At 44.4% G+C, this 22229-nt stretch overlaps 1 protein-coding gene across 1 annotated transcript in view; it reads left to right on the top strand.

The window, feature by feature from the left end:
* The first annotated feature begins 7595 nt into the window (after nt 1-7595).
* DENND2C (DENN domain containing 2C) overlaps nt 7596-22229 on the top strand; it is a 69305-nt gene continuing 54671 nt past the window's right edge. Inside the window, exon 1 of the mRNA XM_066624913.1 lies at nt 7596-7650. The gene's annotated coding sequence lies outside the window, so the exon portion shown is untranslated. The remainder of the gene's footprint in view (nt 7651-22229) is intronic.

Here is a 22229-nt window from a genome sequence, read left to right as displayed (position 1 = left end):
TTAAGCAAAGACCTTTTTGGGTCTCCCAACATGTAACTAAGGCAAAACAAGGCTGGAGTCAGTGTGAAAGGCAGTGTGTCCAGGATAGTATCCAGCAGGCTACAATGTGCTTTAAGGCAACCTGCACAAGGGACCCACTGTGGCATAGTGCTTAACGTGCTGGATGAAGACCAGGGTTCAAATCGCCTCTCAACTATGAAGATCAGTGGGTGACTGTCTCAGCCTAACCTACCTTGCAGGGTGGTTGGGAGAATAAAATGGGGAGGGGGAAGAACAATGCATGCTGCCTAAAACTCCTCGAAGAAAGGGTGGGATAAACATGGGAAAAAAATTATTCTGATCTAGTCCTAGTTGCACAGCAAAAAAAAAAAAAAAAGGGAGTCAAGTCATAGTTTGCGAGCTGTGTTCAGAACCCCAAAAGCAGGAAAAACAGGAAGTTTCCCTGTTGGCACTTACAGCATTGATAACCATCATCTCAAATCTCTATCATACACCCCACTCACACTGTCTGGATGGTGACAAGTTAGCAGTATGCCACTTCTGACCCAATTAAAAGGCAAACCAAAACTGGTTTACAAAGAACAATTCCAGCAGCGCAGCAGTGTTGGGCTATGGAAGACAGAAGGACTACAGTGCATCCAGAGACTTTCAAAAAGTATTCTGAGGCAAATAACATGTAAAGAGGTTTGGTGTAGCAATTATCAAACACATCAGTAAACACCAAAAACTAAACCCGAAAAAATAAAAATTATCTATAAAAGTAACATAAAAATGAAGGCCCAGGTTCTTGCTGCGATCCCTCTCATCTCCATCAATGGCAGAACGGTTAAGAGGACCCCTCTGATGACCTCAGAGGATAATTTGGATTATATGGCAGGAGGTGGTCCTTCAAATACCCTGGTTCTGAGCCATAAAGAGCTTTAAAAGTCAAAACAAGCATCTTGAATTGTGCCTGGAAATGAACAAGTAGCCAGGATAGCCACCGAAGGAACAGCCCAGCTGAGTCAAACCACTGAGCTCCTGCAACCGTATGGGCAGCCGTATTCTGCAATAATGGCAGTTTCTGGACAGTATTCAAAGGCAGCCCCATGTAGAGAATGTTGCAGTAAACTAATCTAGATGTCACTAGGGCATGGGTCACCATGGCCAAGTCAAGTCTGAGTGAACCAGATATGGCTGCAGCTGTCAGATGAGCTGAAACTGAGCAAAGGCTCCCTTCACCACAACCATCACCTGGATGGTTGCAGCTGAAACTATCCAGGAGCAGCTGTACATTCAGGATAACCCGTAAGCTGCAAACCTGCTCCTTCAGAGGGAGTGCAACCCCATTCAGAGCAGGGCGATCACTTTTCTTTTTCAAATGTAAGCTGGTTTGGAATGAAAATAGGCCTTTCCCAGGGCTGAAACTACCTGCAGTTCTGGAAGAAGGCCTTTGTGAATAATGATGGACTTATATACACCACTCCTTACCAGAAACATACTATACAAAGGGTTGCCAACCCTCCAGGATTAGCCTGCAGTCTCCAGAAATCAGCATCAATCTCCAGGTGACTACTGAAGCAATCCTGGAGATTTTAACAGGGCCTCTCTGGTTTAATTGTATCACAAGGAGAAAAAAATATCCAGGAATAGTTCTAGCTAGAGTTGAAAAACCTGGTCATACACACCTACGTGCTTCCAGCTTTCACACACAACACACAACACAATCTATTGTCCACAGCCAAACCAGATGCAACCATATTTGCTCCAGTTCATCAGATAGGGACTCACACCTGAACGATTCCTGAAACTACAGCATTCACCTAATGAAGTTAAGAAACAGATTAACCTGGCTAGACTGGAACCCAGGAACAGCTGAATACAGGACAGACCTAGAAGAAAAAATGACAGCACTAGTTGTCATCTGGGCATCCAGCTAAAACCACTCCCAACATATCATCAATGAGCTACAGCCCCTCTTAGACTACTTCATTCATTCATAAATGTATAGGCTAATGGGTTCTGAGCTGTCTGTGACAGATCCAGAGAGAGATCTTGGGGTGGTGGTGGACAGCTCGATGAAAGTGTTGACGCAATGTGCGGCGGCGGTGAAGAAAGCCAATTCTATGCTTGGGATTATTAGAAAAGGTATTGAGAACAAAACGGCTAATATTGTAATGCTGTTGTACAAATCAATGGTAAGGCCACACCTGGAGTATTCAGTTCTGGTCACCACATCTCAAAAAGGACATAGTGGAAATGGAAAAGGTGCAAAAGAGAGCAACTAAGATGATTACTGGGCTGGGGCACTTTCCCTGTGAGGAAAGGCTACGACATTTGGGCCTCTTCAGCCTAGAAAAGAGACGCCTGAGGGGGGACATGATTGAGACATACAAAATTATGCATGGGAAGGATAAAGTGGATAGACAGATGCTCTTTAAACTCTCATATAACACCAGAACCAGGGGACATCCACTAAAATTTAGTGTTGGGAGAATTAGGACAGACAAAAGAAAATAGAAATGGGCTTTGTCAGAATGCCAGATGCAAGGTAGGGCACCAGGATGCAGGTCTCTTGTTATCTGGTGTGCTCCCTGGGGCATTTGGTGGGCCGCTGTGAGATACAGGAAGCTGGACTAGATGGGCCTATGGCCTGATCCAGTGGGGCTGTTCTTATGTTCTTATGTTGTTGCCCAAATGGGCATCCAAAGCAGCTTACAGGAATATAAAAACTATCTTATAAATAATCAACTTCTCTCTCATAAGTCTTGGTGGTAGGCCAGTTCTTGCTTACAGACTGCCCCTTAATCTCCAAAAAGGACTCATCAACAACAGCAAAAGATAAAACAGACACAGATGCAGGAAGCAGACCCTGCTGCAAGCCCCAACTCCGTCCCCATATCTACTCAGGCAACACCACTATCAGGACCAGCAATTTCAGCTACCTACAGTATCAGGGGCTTCACTTATCTGTCCTCTGACATCACACATGCTATTATCTGACACACTGTTCTGCTGTCTACTTCGGATAAATAGGTCAACCTCTAAGCAAAAGAATAAATGTACACAAATATGACATTAGGTATGGTAGGGGGTGATATACTGTATTGCAATCTCCAAAGACATTCTGCTGCAGATGCAAAAGTGACAATCCTTCAGCAGAAAACCTTGATAGGAAAGTTAGACAGAGAACCACCACCATTGCTACCATGAGTGGATGGAGTCTGAATCACTAGAGGGGGTTCTTATCTCATTACATAGTTGGAGCCAAACTACATGGCATGTGTCACATGTGATGCAGGTATAGCTAAACCATGATGGAAGGAGAGCTATAATACCCTATGTAATGGTTCCGACTGGGAATGTGTCTTTGCACTCTATTTACAGAAGGGAAAAAAAATTTCAAAAAAGTCCATGGAAGCTTTATTTCCTTTTAAAAATGTACAGAAGAGAAATATATTCCAAATGGAAACCACAGCAGGTGCAAGTATTAAAACCCTCTACCCCCCACCATGATTTTGCTGCACCCTGAATGCAATGATAAGGAAAAACTCCCAAAGACAAAGCATAAGGTGTCATTTAGCCCTTCATTAATTTAGCTTAAGCTGCAGGAGGAAAAGGCTGCAATCCTAACCATGCTTTCCTGAGAGTAAGCCCAATTGAACAAAATAGGACTTACTTCTGAGTAGACCTGGTTAGGATTGTGCCCATTGTTTACATTAGATATCAGGACGAAATTCTTAGCAGTAAGAGCAGTTCAACAGTGGAATAGGGCTGCAATCCTATATATGCTTTCCTAGGAGTAAATCCCATTGAACACAATTTACTTACTTCTGAGTAGGCATGCATAGGATTGTGCCCTAGATTACGGAGGAAAGTGGTGGGTTCTCCCTTGTGGGGAGGGTCTTCAGGCAAAGGCTTGAAAGGCACCTTTGGTGATGCTCTAGAGAGGATTTTCCTACTTCAAGCAGGGGGTTGGACTAGATGGCCTTGAAGATCTCTTCCACTTCTAGGACTATGTGATTCTATTACTCTTAGCGTTGTTATGAGGTTTTCAGTAGCTATGGTCACTGTGCATATTGTCAGTTTTGGTGCATTTCCTTTTGCTGTTTAAAAAAAGAAAATTTGATACCCCTGTACACCTACCTGTCTACTGAAGATTTCACTTCATGCATCTGATGATGTGGACTGTATTCCACAATAACTTATGCTGAAATAAATGTGTTAGTCTTTAAGGTGCCACAAGACTCTTTGTTGTTTTCTCAAAAAACTTTGAGGGCTTCAGGGACCAAGGGCTCTGCCTCTGCTAACTAGTCATGCCTTTTGTGTTACAGTGTGACATCTCACACCCTTGTGCTAAATAGCCTTCCACAATATCTATGTTTTACAATGGCTTGCAGCCATTTGTTTCTAATTGGTTTTCTCATTTGCAGACTTGAACACAGCATGAAATATCACCATTGATCCCCCTACTTTGATCAACCCTCACACTTCAGTGTGAGAATACGAGAGAGCGTGAAAGGGCTTTGCAGTTCTAGTAGTGTCAGGTCTAGTGGAGTCAACGCATCTAAGTGTGGGGCACCTGATTCCCAGTGCATTAACCACAGCCTGATATTTGTAGATGGGCACCTTGCCGCCACAGCACCTGAGGATGAATGTACAATGGGCGAGTCCACAAGGTGTGTCATTTGTGGGTGTGTGGAGCAAGATTCCAGGCTGTGTCTGTCAGTGGAAGTTTTGCTCAGATAATTCCAGCTTTGCAACAAACGCAAATTTTTCACTTTGTCTTATGTCTCCTGGACATGTAGCCATTTATGAGTGCATCCAAATGAGGCTACTGTATGTTTGATAGAGCCATGATATTATCAGCAGCTTTCATTTCTCCTGTGGTATAAACGTCTAGGTGCTTGTGGGTTTATTTATTTTTTGTTTTCTTTTTTAAAGGCTGGGACATAATTAGTCTGTGGTTTTTTTGTTTTTTTTATGCTTTATGTTTCTCACCAGTAGTAACTGGCTTTGTAAAATGTGAACAAAGAATCTCATGAGTTTGAGACTTCGGACAGAAAAATAAAGTTGTGACAGTTGAGATAGAATAGAGAGATTTGTTAGTATTAATTCCAGACTGGTCAGTGCAATCAGAAATTCTTGGTTTGCCCTTACACCAATGTGCTGCAGAGGATCCTTGACTGAAAATATTTATGTCTGATTGTATACATGTCATCACAAGGTGACTGCACCAAGCATGCATGAATGGGATATATCACAGATACAACATCAGGTTCTATTTCCCCATTATCTTCAAGTACGTACAATCTGTGTACAGTGTACATGATTATTATATTTATCCATGTATGTTTCACATTCATATATCATATTGAATGCACATATTGCAGTACATGTGATCTGTCTTTTACATTTTGGAGGGGGGCCAGTCACCATGTTGATTTTTAAAATGAGTATACACACATACAATCATTTGGAATTAAATGTACGCGCTCGAACAGACATGTATACTAAGAAACTGCCCTACAGCTTCTTGTTTCAAACACAGTCAAGCCAGTCCAAACATTCAGCAGTGCCTCATCAAGTAGGAAAATTGGGTGATTATAGAAAAGGGAACAAGGCTTATATCCCACAATGTGTAAGCAGTAGTTACACATTGTGTAGTAGTAGTACACTACTACTGTAGTAGTATGAGGTGGGCAGGGTCAGTCCAGTCCTCCATATGAGTATCAACATACAAGATGCTCAGTAGTTACAGTCAGTTCTCTTTATATGTGAGTTTGTTTATCTGTGAGGGGCAGAATTGCCACCTACCTCTCAGTTATCTGACACACAGTTCTCATCATCTTCAAATATTGTGCTGGCGCACTTGGAGGGCTTGGAGTAGCTACAAGCAGGCAGGCAGGGACAAGAGAGGTTGCTGGGGGAGGAGAAGAAGAGACTGTAGCCTTCTTGTGAGCAGAAGAGAGCACTGGTGCTGTGCAGGGGGGAAGAGGAAGAGATGCCTATAGATTATACAGCCAATGGGTGAGGGGATTGCAGTAATCACGCCAGCCAATTATACTTGTTTTTTTAGAAAGTTGTATGCATTGGGTCAATTTTCCTTATCAAAAAGGCATTGATTCCTTATCAAAAAGGCCCCTGGAAAATAATTTGTGTCTGCTTCCAGACTTGCCCCACCATCTTGGGGACTCCAGCTGAACCTTCACAATGCTGGTGATGATGAGAGGTCGCTGGAAGGCTCCCTGAGAGCTGCTCTGGGGCTGGGACAAGCCCAGGGAAGGAACCAAGAGACAGGTGGAGGACAGGTGAAGCAACCCTCTCCCCACTGCTGAACTCTGAGGCCTCATTGCTGGGCCGGCACCTTCAAGGAATCAAGACATACCCAGCATCAGATGTTGATAAACCATTGCTATCACCCAGCCCCACAGGCTTCAAGTTAAGATTCCGGTTCATAAAGTTCATAGAGTGTATGGTGAAGAGGGACCCCTGGAACCTAACCCCATTTTCCCAATAGGCTCAAGTATCAAGATTCAGTATCTGCTAATTCATTATCCATTAGGTCAGTGGTTCTCAAACTTGTGAGTCAAGGACCCGCTTTTTAGAATGACAATCTCTTGGGACCCACCGGAAGTGAACTCAGTAACCTGGAAGTGATGTCATGGCTGTAAGTGACATCATCAAGCAGGAAAAAGTTTTAACAATCCTAGACTGCAATCCTAGCCTCACTTACCCAGGAGTAAGCCCCATTGACTATCATTGTTAAAAGCATATACATATAGCCTGTTAAAAGTACAGATCTCCCCAAATGCAGTCACATACCATGGTGGCATCAAGTCTAATATACTAAAAATAAAACATTGAAATGAATGGGAACCCAAGCGAAAGAGGCAGTTTGAGAAACAGTGCACTGTGTTTTGCAGGAACCAAACCCTAAGCACAAGATGAGAACTGACTGTGTTAAGCTGAAAAATAGCATGAGGTCTGCACAGTCATAGGATGCTGTGTGCCTGTGAGAAGAGTCTAGTCTTGTGTTTGCCACTTCAAACAGAGGGGGAAGCCAGATTGGGGGGGGGAGGGACAGTGGGCTGGGGGCACAATCCTATGCATGTCTACACAGAATTAAGTCCCATTGCATTCAGTAGGGCCCAGTTCCAGGAAAGTGCATATAGGATTGCAGCCTAGGACAGCCTGAAGAAGAGAAGCCTCGAATCTCTTATTACCACTGTGGCGGCCACCTACAGCCAGGCAGGCAGCACAAGCCTATGCATGTCTACTCAAAAGTAAGTTCCATTATGTTCAATGGGGCTTACTCCCAGGAAAGTGTGTTTTGGATTGCAGCCAGAGAGTCTTCCTTATCCACCACCCACTGGGACACGGGCGCTGAGCCAGGAGCTAGCAAGCAAGCGCCTGCGGGACCCCCGCTTGCAGCCTCCCAGCCAGCAGCAGCGCCCACGTGTACCTCTGGGGGGAACAAGTGGGCGCGGCGGTGGAGCAGCCAGGCGAGGCGGGCCTCTGTGCGCGAGCGGCGCAGGCACTAGCCAATAGGCGCTGCTCGAATGTGTCAATTCGGGAGAGCGCGTCTGGTCTGCAGCAGCGAAGGGCTGGCTGAGTTGCGATCGGGCAGACGGAGCCAGAGTGGCTGGGAGCGCCGCGGGGAGCGAGTGGGTGAGTGAGTGTTTGCGCCTGAAGGGGCGCGGGGGCTGCCCCCTCCGCAGGACCAGCTGGACCCACCGCTTGACTCCTGCTGGCCTTGCACGGAGAGTTTTCTCTCCTTCTGCCTGCGCGGGCAGGACGGGGAGGAGAGGCATCCCTGAGTCACAGTATGCCTGTCTACTCAGAAGTCCCATTATAGTCAATAGGGCTTACTCCCAGGCAAATGTGCATAGGGTTGTAGCCTTACTCATCCTGCGGAGAACTGAAAGCCCAATCCTATGCATGTCTACTCAGACGTCCCACTATACTCAGTGGAACTTACTCCCAGGTAAGTGTGGATAGCACTGCAGCCTGAGTGGAGTTCCAGGGTCTGCTTGGGCAGCTCCCGCTCCTGTGCCAGTCATGCTGGCGAAGCTTTGCGTGGGGAGTTGGTACCTGGTCCATTCCCCAGTTCCACATTCCGCCTGGGATCGTCTTGTGGGGGTGCTGCAGGTTGGAGAGCTGGAGCATGGAGGATCTTCTACGTCTGCTGTTGCTCACTCAGATGGAACTAAGGGTCATTCTCAAAGTCGATCCCTTGAATGTCAAGGATCAGGCCCGGAAGCGTGTGAAGTGTCTGAGCATGTGCAGAGTGCCTCCCCCTCAATGCTGGCATCTTGTGACTTTCAGGGTTCCTCAAGTTGCTGGGCTAAATTGTTGATGGCCCCTTGGCAGGTACTTGGGTACCTAGAAATCTAAGCTTGTTTGTCCTGTTGCTCTTAAACCACCAGTGTAATGGGGTGTGTGGCAGATGCTTTATGAATACCAAGGCTGCTACCAATGAAAGGAATAATTAGTTGTAATGGCTCAAGTCTGCGGTATTGCCTGGTTAGGACTCCATATAGGAGAATGTTCTAAGGTGAAGATCCTATCTGTCTTCAGTAGTCAGGGCACACATGTGCCCTACTAGCTTTTGTAGTGTGCTCTTGTGCTATGTGTTACTGCAGTTACTTCACTCACAGCCCAATACTATGCATGTCTACTCAGAAGTAAGTCCCATTGCAGTCAATGGGGCTTACTCCCAGGAAAGTGTGGATAGGATTGGGCTGTCACTTGCTCAGGCCTTGGGACCATGTTGTCCTACTGCACCTATCCTACACACGTCCAACCACTGATGGGGGCAATTCTGAGTTTTTGCTGTCGGTGCGGAAGGGTTCTTGTTCTTATAAACAAGCAATATCTGATTTTTCCAGGGTCACTTCCTTTATTTCCTACCTTATATTATAGTCTTGAACTAGGAATAAAAGCAACTCATAGCCTCAAATGAGTAGGAAATCACTACCTGCCCTTTGCTGTTCTCTTCTTAAACTCTCCTCTTCTTTGACACTTTTGGTCTCTAACGTTTTAACCAACATTTTAAGAGACAGAGACTGGATCTGCTTGCTGTCCAGGGTTGAATCTGGCTCTTTTGAGCAAATGCTGAAGTGAGGGTGGAGATGCTGAGATCCTACCAGTGCACTTGGAAATACAAATGCTGGTATCTCCTGTGAAACATTTGTCACCCTGGACTAGAAAGAGATAGATGGCAACTCTTTGGGTGAAGGTGATGAAAACACTCTTTGCTCTAACATCTGTGCAGACTTGGCTGTTTGAAAAAGTTTAGGTTGGAGGAGAATCAAAAGTGTCTATGTTGTTGATTTTTTCCCCCTCCCCTTCAGTGTTTTGAAGCAGTTTCACAGCAAAACCAGGAAATGGAGTAATGGTGTCCTGTGACCTTTTATTATATTTAGGAGAGAATGACAATAGTGCTTTTCCCAATAGAGAAACAAAGGGAAAATGCTGGATAAAGATTTTCAAATAATGCCACAACAGGCTGGTTGGGGTCAAAAAGGACAGGACTTCTATTGAGTTGTCAGTTTCTTCAGCTAGTTGTGGACCTGGCTGCTGCTGTCTTAAATCCTTGTGAGTTAGTGTGAAGGAGGGACAAATGGAAGCAACTGCAGTTTTTTTTGTGTTAGGCTGTTGTGTTAGGAAAAGTATATAGTTCCGCTGTGGGTAGCTCAATAACAGATTTTTCTTGACACTTGGAGCTTGTGGGGAAGATTTTGCAGAAAGTGGATATTTTAGTAATATGAATATTTATGAATACTCATGTATTTTGAATATTATGCAGATATGCTTTGTTTTCCTAGCATGTGTATTTGACCAGTTTTTCAAACTGGGAAAATTGTTGGGGAAAATTGAGCCTCTCTTGTATTGTTAGCATTGATTGCCAATTTTTCTGATGAATAATTTCCCTTCCTTTCTGATCTGTAGAGTATTTACTCTCTCTTCCAATGGGAATGAGACCAATGTCTCTCAGCCTTACCTGTCTCACAGATTTGTTGCGAGGACAAAAGGCAAGTAGGAACTATGTACACTACCCTGAGCTCGTTAGAGGAAGGGTGACAAAAATGTGAAAAATAAAATACATATTTTGGGAGACATCGTAGAGATATTCAGTGTCAGCAAACTGATTCAAATATTTAACTTATTTAGGGTGCAATCCTAACTCACTTTTCAGCATTAAGAGCATTGCTGCTCTGAGGAAAGAGAACAAATATTCTCTTACTTTGAGGAGTACTTTGTGACGGCCACCCAACTTCAGCATGCAGCATATGTCCCATTGCCACAGCTATGCCAGTGCTGGAAAATTGGTTAGGATTTGGGCCTTAAAAGCATTTATTGCTTGCCTTTCTCACCCTAAGTGACCACTAACAGTGGGGCCAAATTAGGATTATTAACCATTTAGATTGCAATTTTATGCATGCTTCTGTGAGAAATCAGTGGGACTTCTGTGTTAACATAAATAGGCTCAAGATGCAGAAAGTATTATAGTATTTAACTTTTATCTACTTACTGAGAGTGTAGGCCAATATTACTGCCATTTCTCTATATGGCAACTGAAAGTAACCTGTATAAGGTTATACAATGAGATTATCTAAGCCAGTCATTTTTAATCACTGCGCTGCGGCATGCTAGTGTGCATCAGATGTTCTGCAGGAGTTTGGGGAAAGCTCATTTTTTAGTAGGGCCACTGGCCCTGCCGGAAGTTCAGCATGCCTTGTCAATTGTCAAAAAACTAATGGTGTGCCTTGAAAATTTTAGCACCTTGTCAGTGGGCTGTGCGATGGAAAAAGGCTGAAAATCACTGATCTAGCTGAACGCTTTGCCTAATAGACAATAATGGGTGCCTCCCTCCGAGAATAAATAACCGGGGGACCTTCGATATGGACTGGGACCATGGCAAGGGCAAGTAGTTAGAGCCACTCCCCCCTCCAGCTTCAATTTTGAGAGAAATTTCAAGTATATGCTCATCATAATGTGTAGTTTGCCCTAACACTTTGTCTGGTGCTCTAGCACTAGCTAACTATGAACATTTTTGAAGCAGTCTGTGAAACATCCTTCATAATCTGAATTTGATTGTAGCTTTAGCAATACATTGTGTTTCTGCTGTGTAAGATGCCTCTATAGTTGGTTTGATTGTCTCTCTTGCTGGAGGACTGTTTTGTTTATAAAACTGCCTGAACAGCCACTTGATTATGTCTTCTAGTTGGTAGCATTTTCCAGCTGAGTGGCTGATGTTTCCTCCTTGCAAGCATCTTGAGAACAGTTACAGGTTTGTTGCACTTGGAATGGAGAGATTAGTTTCAAGGATGTGAGTATGAACCAGAGTGTCCTTTCTATTTTCACTTGTTTGTATACCATCTTTTGGGCATTCGCCTCTTAAAGGACTTTCTGGACAGTTACAAAACAAAATAATCAGGTGAGTGTGTGAGAGAGAGAAAATGGCAACAGTCTTCATCCCAGCCTGTGTGCGCTGGCTAGTGCTGATATCTGAGGTAAATAATCTACTAGAAAATAGTGATCCTACGGTCCTCTTCAAAGCAACCCTGTGCCCCCCATCAGGGGCTTGAAGTGCGAGTCCTTCTGCCTATGCTCCAGTTAAGCTCAAAGTTAACCATGTCAAATGCCACAGAATATTAGTGGCCCTCCTGGCTGGCCTGCTTTCAGGAGTTGGCAGTTCAGAAATACAGAAACTGCTTGGATTTGTCCCGCTATGAATTGCTAAAACATAGAAGTCTTGGCTGGACATGTGGCTCTTTAGTTAGTGCATGTTTTGCTGAGCATCAGTTACTGTGATGCCCTTTGGTGACATGGTAGCATAATTGCTGTGACTGGTTACAAAAACTGTGGGTATGTCTGCATTTTTTGCTAGTGTTTATTTATTCTCATACATGTGATATATGACATCCAGCCCTTCAGGACAAGTCATCTATTTGTGTGCATTTGCGTGTTGTTAACCATTTGGGGTGCCACTCTCTTTGTTTGTGTTTGCACAGTGCTGAGTGTTAAGCTCGCCAAATGCTGACTTGAAGGAGACTCTTCTTTGATACCTGCAGCACTCTTATGAGGGGAGGGCTCTCATAAGAACAGCCCCACTGGATCAGGCCATAGGCCCATCTAGTCCAGCCTCCTGTATCTCACAGCGGCCCAACAAATGCCCCAGGAAGCACATCTGATAACAAGAGACCTGCATCCTGGTGCCCTCCCTTGCATCTGGCATTCTGACATAGCCCATTTCTAAAATCAGGAGGTTGCACATACATATCATGGTTTGTAACCTGTAATGGATTTTTCCTCCAGAAATGTGTCCAATCCCCTTTTAAAGGTATCCAGGTCAGATGCCGTCACCTTGCTTCAAGAGAGGAGGTCTTTCTGCAAGTCCTCTTTAGGTGTGGGCTTCTATAGTATATTATGCCCTTGACCCCATTCATCCGATTAATCAAATGTACTGTCCATTTACTTGGATTTACCACTCGGATCCACTGTTTCCCTTCACTTTCCAGCTTGCATCTGCCTTCCTGTTTTAATGTTTGAGGGGAGGATCCCCCCCCCCAGACCACGTGGAGTTTGCATTTCCATAGGTATTTTATGCTTGCCTGTAAGATGAAGAACTCAGCCACATCTGCTAGGCAGATGGATTACTGAAGGCTGGCAGGATCACTGCTGCTCTGTGGTCGTCTTGGTTGATGCAGCTGTCATCCTGTGCTGAGCTGAAAGAAACACTCACTCCAGTATAAACCTCATGGATGCTATTAATGTGAACCAGTGGAGGATGATGAGAGCATCATACAGACGTTAAGCATTATTATCAAGTATGCAAAGTGCTTTACATTTATTATCTTGTTGTAATCCTTATAATAACCTTCTATGGTAAACAAGCATTATTATCCCTATATTGCAACTGAGGAACTAAGGCTGAGAAGGAGTGGCTTACCTAAGGCCACCTCTTGAGTTCATGGTGGAGGTGAGATTTAAACCATAGACTTTCTGTCTCATAGACAAACACTGTTCTACCCAGCCCTTGCTTCTGGAACTTCTAGGCACCTATGTCACTAGATCCTGACGTGGAAACCTGCACCACTAAATAAGTTCAAAGGCTCATGGCTCTAGTCTTGTCCTAAGCGATCTTGTGTGATATCCTTGCATGTGTGCAGCGGGAATGAAGATAAACTTATTATTCTCACCATGGCCCTGCTGTTCAAGTAGGCATAATTCTGTAGTGCAAAAGACATATATGGCCTGCATAACAAGCGTTTTTGAATTATGTTCCTAGGTATTATAGAGCTCAGTTTAATTGCAAATGAACATGTTATAGCAATTAAGAATATGCACATTTATTTGGAAAATACTTGGATTGGAACGTGGAAAGCTTCCAGAAGGGTAATAACATGAGGTGAAATCCCCTGTAGACGAGCCTATCTGTACAAGAGTTTAGAGTAAAAGAATACTCAGCAATATTAATTCAGAGGAAGTGAAACGAGGCCAATCATGTAAGAAACTCAAAATTATACAAGATAAGCATGATTATATTTCATAGTTAACAAACAATAGTTAACAATCTCATAGCAGTGATAATCAACTCTGTAATGTGATTTTTAAAAACCCATCTGAATTAAGACCTTCTCCTGTAATGTGTATTAACAGCCCAATCCTAAGCGCCATGCTGCCCTCCTCCCGGCCCAAAAGGCCGCACTGTTTTACCTTCAGTGACCTCGCAGTGTCCTCCTCCTGGCACTGGGCCAGTACCGGCGCTTCTTACTCCAAAGGTGTCATAGATGTGCTTTACGACACCTAGTGCTGGTGCTACTGGCCCATGGGATTGAGCCCTAAGTCTCATAAATTCTTATTTCTCAGTCTAATTTCTTTTTGAAGTTTTTTTTTCTGTTGAAAAGTTGTCGCTTGAAGATCTGCAGCAGTATGCCTGGAAGATAGACATGTCGCTCCCCTGGTTTCTGGATTTTGTCATTTCTGGCGTTTGATTTGTGTCCTTTTATTCTTTTGCTCAGGGGCAGACCTGTTTGTCCTGTGTATTCAACAGAAGAACACTGTTGTTGGCAAATAATAGCGTATATCATGCGATATATCAGGTGAATGAGTGTGTGATATTGGCTGTCAATGGGTTCTGTAATGGTGTTACCTGAGTAGATACGGGGATAGAATTGGCAACATGGGTTGTGGCAGGGCTCAGCCCTTGTAGTTGTCTTTCATATTGTTTTCTATTTCTGGTGAGTAGCCTTTTAAGATTAGGGAACTACAGTATCTGTAAGGAAGGATAGGCTTGCTACCTACAGCAGTAAGAAGTGAGATAGGATAGGCTGTGGATCATTGATGAAGATGGGAAACATGATTCCAATCTGGTTTTTTACTTTTCTGGAAAAGTCCTCACTGCTTGGTAAAGGAAAAATCTGTAACTCTGGAAGTTGAGGGTAAGGAGCATGCATGACTGGTGTTCTGGGCCAAACTACATGTGATGTTAAATTAGTCATTTTATAGTTAAAAGTATCCCTTTACTTGTAGCTACAGTAGTAAACTGTAGTAGCTACAGTGCAGCATTTGGACTGTAACCACGGTACAGAGATAGGAGGTATTTAAGTACCATTTACTACAACGCTGTAAAGCGTAGATTGTAAAAACCCGCTTCCACCTGACCACAAGCCCTATTGTCATGTTCTCCTAGACAGCCCAGCCTTACAAATCTATCCACATCTAGATTGCAAGAGATTGTTTCCCCAACAAAATGCTTCCTTTCTGTTTTGTGGTAGTTGTGGATCTCTGGGCTCTTTGCCAGAGTCTTAGCCTGAATCTGCCTTAGCCTGCTGGAGGGGGGAAAGGGTGTTGCTGCGAGCTACTCTTCATGTCACAGTTGGGGCCAGGTCACTCAGTGGTCGGAATTTCCTCTTCAGGAGGTGCACCACAGAGTGACCTCGGAAGAGAAAGCTTTTTGCTTTAATCCTTTGCTGTTTGTCAGAAATAGTATCTACATGTTCTGTTGATGTTTAGCATGAGGCAGGCAGGGGGGCAGCAAATAGTCAGACCTCAAACTCTTAGGTTTACTTGTGGTATTTGCTTCTTTGCAACGCCTCTCCCCCAATTTGTCTTTTCTGTATACTAGAATTCACATGTATTAATGTATTATTATTATTTTCATTTCTAAAATGTATTTTCCTCTTTTTGGTAAATAAAGGGGCTTCGGTCTCAGGGTGGCAATCTACATTCGAACAAGAAGACACAAAATCTTCCAAGACTTCTGTCTTATTCTTCTACTTTTCTGCTAGCTATGAGAGATAGAAATGGGAGCCCAACATGTGTTTCGTAGTATGAGTACCGCAAAGTAGTGTGCACAGCTTGGTTCAGTTCTTTTGGCTGCTGACACTGTGGATCGGGCTGCTGCTGTGCACCAGTATTGACTTTCTCTCAGTTGTGGCTCCATGGTTACCTGTGAGACACATGGCATTTCAACAAAGAGCGCTAGGCTTTGTCCTTGGGTGGAGGAAATGTTGGAATTCCATGCACGAGCCAGTTGTGAGGACACACAGGTCTCTTTTCCTCTTTCTATGGCAGCTGCAGGCAGGTGTTCCTCCGGCTCCAGCCCAAGCCAGGCAAAGGTCAAGTCTGCTGTTTCTGCTTCTGAACCAGTGACTTACTTTATAGATGGGCGCATATGCGCTCTCTGTGTGTGTATGTGTTCCGTTCCCTCAGAAGAGAGAGAGAGGAAAGCCAGACATGTAGTACCTACTTCTGATCTTTTATGGCTGCTACCTAGGCTGCTGATTTCCCCCCCCCCCCCAGTTTTCTCACTTAGGGCTAGAACACCCTTCTTCAAGGCTTATGCTATACCAGTGATTTTCAACCTTTTTTGTCTCGCGGTGCACTGACAAGGTACTAAAATTGTCAAGGCACACCATCAATTTTTTGACAATTGACAAGGCACACTGGGCTGTTGGTGGGGAGTTCACAACCCCATTGGCCCTATTAACAAATGACTCTCCCCCAAACTCTCATGGCACACCTGCAGACCATTTGTGGCACACCAGTGTGCCACAGCACAGTGGTTGAAAATGGCTGTGCTATACCCATAATCAGGAAAGGGAGGCTGTTAATGGCCTTGGCCATTTGAGAGAACTTTGTGAGAACTGAAAGAAAATTGGCTTCCTTGAGTTTGCATGCATGGTTTTTTCCAAACAATGTGTTGGTGTGTGATTCTGCTACTAGGTGCAAGGGACTGGTGGTCTCTGGGAGAAATGGAAAGCTGTGTGTGTGATAGAATTAGAGATGAGTGAATTCCCACCCACCTACTTATATCGAGTTGTCTTGGAAAATAAGTCTTGTTACTTTCCCTCAAATCAGAAATAGCTCAGTTTATGTTCCAAACTAATTCCCCATTGGGTTGTCATTCCCCCCTCCCACTGTTCTAAATTGCAGAATGAATGAATGCAGGGATGTCCGGGGTGTGGGCAATGGTGTGGGTCAGCATGGAGGGGCTTTGCTAGGTGACATGCTTCCTTTCCCCCCTCCACATGTTCAATGAATATAGGAGAATACTTTGTGAACTCTTTTATGTGTTGTGTTTAGACACAGTGAATGAACTGTGCTTTGTCCTCTTAAGCACAGGTTCCAGATTCCCCCCACTTTCTTCCCTTGGTATAAGAGAAACCATGCCACAGGCCTGTAAGAAGACCTCAGCAAGGAGCTGTATAGACTCTTTGTTAAACTCATTAAGGGCCCGATCCTATCCAACTTTTCAGCACTGATGCAGTCATGCCAATGGGACGTGTGCTGCATCCTGTGGTGGGGGCAGTGAAGGAGTCTTCCTCAAGATTAGGGAACATTGCTTCTCTTACCTCAGGACTATGTCACAGAAACGTTCCAGCACTGGTGCAACCTCAATGCAACCCCAAGGTAAGGGAACAAATGATCCCATGCCTTGAGGAGGCCCCTGTGATTGCCGCCCCACCACAGGATGCAGTGCACACCCCATTGGCATGGCTGCACCAGCACTGGAAAATTGGATAGGATTGGGCCCTAAGTCTCCAACACTTGTGGCATGCTCAGGCTAGTAAATAAGAGTTTAATGGACAACACACTGTAGTATTCCACATGTTGAATGGACCGTGGTGAAGAGGCAGCAACCCTGGGGGAGTGAACGGGGCCCTGCAGTAAGAATATTGGATGCAGGCCAGAGAAAGTTAAATGCTTACCACACTGTTGGGATCAGTGCTTCTGAAGTGAACTGTGAAGTGCTTATACTTAATAGATTTCCATGGGACAGTGGAGCTTGTAATTTTTTTTTTTTTTTCTGAATTGGGCTTATTCTGAAAAAGGAATTGAAGCAGGAAAAAAGTTAAAATGATATATGTGCTTTCTGTTTCTAGCACTGGTAGTTCTCTGGTATTTTCTGTTATGAAGTTGTGACAGGACTTGTGACTGCTAAATCCAGTACATCCCAATCTGTATGTCTAGGAGCAAAGACTGTCAGCCACTTGACAGACTGGGGGACTGACAGGTGATAGATTCTGGGAACTAAACAGTGGAACTGAAGCCGAAACTAGTTCCAGCCCAACATGATGCCCTAGATGAGTCACTCTTCCTTCGCCCACACCTTTGCTGGGGATGGGTGAAACAGGGTGGGTCTTGAGGGCTGACTATTTACTAACAATGAATGATATTTTTAGGTAAAGTAAAACTGTTATTCCCTCGAGCAGATCACCTCCGATGATGAGGCATCATCGAGCTCTTGGCACCTTCCCTTGGTTGGGCTTATGATGAAGGCCCAAAATGACTACTTGCTTTTTTTGGATGCATTCTAGAGATCATTTAGCCTAATTTGTGGAACCCTTAACACGCTAAACCTGCTATTTTCCCACACTCAAAAGTGGTGAAAGCATAATTAAGGAATGGATATATCTGTCCACCCTTTCAGTGCAGTGTCTTTTGCTATGAATGAATTACCTTGGAATGATCACAAGGTCATTGCCATAAATTATACATTCCGCCATCAAATGCTCCCTGGGAAAGTAGGAGAATTTCACCCTTTTTGCTCTTGTGTATTTTGTGTAAATGAGTGATGAGAAAAAGAGAAAAAAAATTTTTATGCTGAACTGTCATTCTTCCATTCACTGTGATCTTATGAATGCCCTTAAGCAGCATCAGGGACATTATTCTTTTCTTGGATGAAGAATGGAGGGGGAAGGAAGAGCAGGGCAAATCAGTGGCATTCCTAGAGGGGCACCAGGGCACCATGCCTTTGGGGCAGCACCACCTTCCTTGTTCCCCTGCCGCCACCCCCTATTCCAGTCCAGGGTATGGCCTGGGCACCCAGCCTCTCTGACTCTCCAAAGGCCCCTGGATGGGGAGGGGCAGAACTCAGTGTAGGGGGTAGCACCCTGCGTTCCTAGCCCTGGGTGGCACAGGGGCAAATGGAATACTGTGGGGAGGGAGAGAGGTAGTAGGGATAATTTGAAGTAGAAAAATGGCTGGTGGAAACAAGAAGTAAACACTGCCTTCACTACTCTCATGATAATCCAAACCTCAAAAACTGCTTTTACTGTATTTCTTTAAAATACCACCAGGGTGACTTTGCATGCCTCAGTATAAAACATCTAGTCTGAATCTGAAGTTTTTATGATCTTCTGCTTTGGTGACTGGAGTCAACTGAGTTGCAGTAGTGGAAAGAAGCCCTTGGAAGTCTTAGGGTTCCCAGGTCCTTGTATTCCACTGCCTGGAGCAAGAAGGTGGGCCGCTCAGGAAGGGCAACCCCTGGAGATGTTAATAACTTAACAATGATGTTTTGCATTGCTTACTGTCCTTTGTGTCATTGGAGAGGAAACAACCCAACAAAACCCTATAGAAGAGCAAAACCACCACTGTGCAATTTCTCCAGAGGGAACTGGGAGGGGGAGGAAGATGGTGTTTCTTTATGCCCTGTCCCTGCTTGTGACAAGTTGCTGATCTTTGGAGAGTGGTGGTTGATTAGTGTTCCCTTCATTATTGAGGAACTGCAGTAGTAAACATTCTATGATCCTCCAAGCTGCTATTTGTCCCATTACAGAAAACATCAGGGGGTATATGGACCCAAATGTCTGAACAAACCCAGGGGAGATGTCAGTCATCTGAGAAACTTGTGCAACTGCTGCACCTGACAATCGCATCTACAAATAGGAACACCCTTCCTCCTTTATGCCTTTATGCCGTTTCCTCTTGGGGCCTTTATGCCATTTCCTCTTGGGGATGTTCCCATTGGACAGTAAGATGCAGGAACTGTTAACCACGAATGCTGTGAATGGGGGGGAGGCCAAAGATCCAAGTGCAGGGCTTTATTCCAGAGCCTCTAGCAACTCACTGTTAGCACTGGAAAAACATGCAGATAAACTGCAGCTGGGGTGAACAGTGCTGGGGGAAGCCTCTCCCAGCACTGTGCTCTCTGTGCAGTTCTCTTCCCCACTCCACATCTTTCCCTCTTTAAAGTTTTTTTTTTCTAGTTAACATCTGGGGGAGGCCAAATCCAGATCAGAACTGTGGTATAGAGAGAGGAGGGGTTAACCCTTTCCCCTTCCAGCATCTTCTATGATTATTTTTCCCTCTCCCAGCTGCTATTTCTCTCATTTGTAAAAACAGACACACAGGCTCAGTGCCCATATGATTTTACTAATGGGGTAAATAATGGCTTTGTGCAGGGCTGTTTTTCATTGGGAAAACAGCATGGGGAAGTGTCCCAATCCAGACTGACCACTGCCTGCAGCTGTTGTTTGAAGAAAAAGCTTAAAGAAATGGTGATTCATATGTTTTCCCAATCAGATGTAGCTTGACACTAATTCCATATCCAGGAAAAATGTTTGATGTTACATAGAGTGAGAATCCAACTGAATCTTAGTTTCATTTGTTCTAGTCCATAAAGCCATTCTCAGCTCTACAAATGTCTTAGGTATGATAGAGTATGGACGCCTCTCTCTCTTGGGTGCGCACACACATAGAAATGTCTGCTTGTGGGTAAACCTTTAAAAATAAGATTTAGATGGAACACTCAAATACCAGTGGAATTTGGGAGCCTGGATTTTCCAAATGGTAGACTGCTTGAAATGTGCTAGTTAGTTTCATCAAGCCCTAAAATGTTTACTTTCTGGGACAGGTACATGCCTCCTTGCATATCTGAGAGAAACCTCCTGTGAAAGAACTAGTCCATACCCAAATTTTGTTCCTGAGTCTTCCCTAGCACTAGTCCCACTGATTTTATAGTTGTATCCCAAACTGAGTTGATATTCTCTCATCAGGCTGAGTGATTAGTACAGTCATTTCATGACTGCTGTGATGCAAGCCTCTTGTTCATTTAGCAATTCCCTGCTACTTGCAGTCTGAAGATTCATCACAGGAAGTGTTGTTTGGCTCTTGGCCTTGCCTAGGCTGGTAGAGTTGAGTACGTGCTTTGGGGTCGGCTTGGAGATCTAATTTCTGCTCCCTGATTCATCTGCAGCCAGTCATCCCTGACATTTGATTTCACTCTTTGTGTGGCCACAGAGCAGCAAATGTTCCATTGGGAAGGTCCGTTGATTTGATACCAGCTGAGGGTTTTACGCTGGGTTTGATGGTCAAAATAAGAAAATGGGACTTTTGTTCCTTGAAGAGGCAAGTTGGCTGACTCAGATATTGCAAGTGGTGGAAAGGAAAGTGTGTTCCTGAGTCTAAGGAAGATTCAGCGAGTATTAGATACCCTGAACACCCCTCCCCCACCTTGGACCTTGACCCAGTGAATGTTCTGGGAACATCAAATGCTGTAGCATTACATTTATCAGCCATTCAAGCCTCTGTTTTTATCCTTTCTACCATGATGGGGGAGGGGGCTGCTGTTGTAGCCCTAAAAGGCTGCTGTCTGATTTATGAATGCCAAGGGCTGTGGCTATAATTTGGTAGCAGTGCCCTCCCCAATTTGCAGCTTGTTTAACCCCTGATGCCTAATCTGCCTTGTCTGTTTTGCAACCCACCAAAAAGTAGCAGCTTGTTTAACCCTTGATGCACATAGCCTAATCTGCCCTGTTTTCACAACCCACCAAAAATTGGGTTGCAACCCACTGGTAGATCCTAACCCACAGTTTGGGAACCCCTGATAGACTGATCAGTGCCTGGATAGGAAATAAGCTCCATGGAACCTGTTCAGAACTGTTCAGAAGCATAAAGAATTAATGAGTTTCTTTCTGCTTTGCATGGGAGACTGACAAAGCTGGTGCTGGAGCTGTAATTCTAATTTAAAACATTGACTCGGCATCTTTGCTTGCCTTGTTTCCTTGGAGGAGAGAGCACTGAGATCTTGACCAGGCAGGCAGAGAAGGTGAACAGTTTAGTCACTCTATATATGAATCATTCTAATTGAGCTGAGTTTTGCAATGTTTTACAATCTATAAGGGGAATGTTTTGGGACCTGGAAGAAACTGTCAGGATCTTCACTGTTTATTGGGCTGGGTTCCATGGACAAGAGTAATTTAGTTGGCCCCTCTCTCCATTCAGGGACAGAATATCTTGTCACAGGGCCACTATATAAGTGTGACTTGAGGAGGCTGTTCAGCATGCCTGTGGTTTTGCCAGAGGACATTGGCTTTCTTGCGGTTGGCAGACCCTGATCATTCTTTCTCAATGAGAAATGGACAAATTACCGTAGATATCAAAAATGACATTTAATTGTGGTCACTGGGCCTCTTTCCCTGTTCTCTTCTACCAGATGATGTTCACTTGTACCATCAGACCATCTATCTCAGCATTGCCTGTACTCATGGCAGTGGTTCTTTAGAGTTTCAGGCAGGGGTCTTTCCCAACCCTGCTTCGAGATGCAGGGAATTAAATCTGGGTTTCCATATGTACAGAATTTGTGCTGCACCACAGCCCTTCCTGAGCCTCTCCCATTCTCTGAGCTGATGTGCAGGTATTCCAGGGTGAACAGCAGCTCTGCTACTGATGTTTTCGGTTTCCTTTGCCTCTCATAACAGTTGGATTGTGTTTGCAACAACACAAGTTGGATTTGATGCAACAAGCATCAAACCGGACAATTTATGTCCCAACAAATCTTTTTACATGTTGGCTCCTGACTTCGTACAAAACATTCAGGTTTCAGGTTCATGCCCTGCTGCATACAAAACACTTGCTGCTACATGTGTCACTTCAAAGTGCACAAGACATATAAAGTGCATTGGGTGTCAACACTGGGCTGTAGGCAGTTGTGCAGACAGATTGCTGAAGATATA

Source organism: Tiliqua scincoides, chromosome 4, assembly GCF_035046505.1.
Source record: "Tiliqua scincoides isolate rTilSci1 chromosome 4, rTilSci1.hap2, whole genome shotgun sequence".
Classification (NCBI taxonomy): domain Eukaryota; kingdom Metazoa; phylum Chordata; class Lepidosauria; order Squamata; family Scincidae; genus Tiliqua; species Tiliqua scincoides.
The sequence above is the reverse complement of the archived record's forward strand: the minus strand, read 5'-3'. Positions and strand labels throughout refer to the sequence as shown.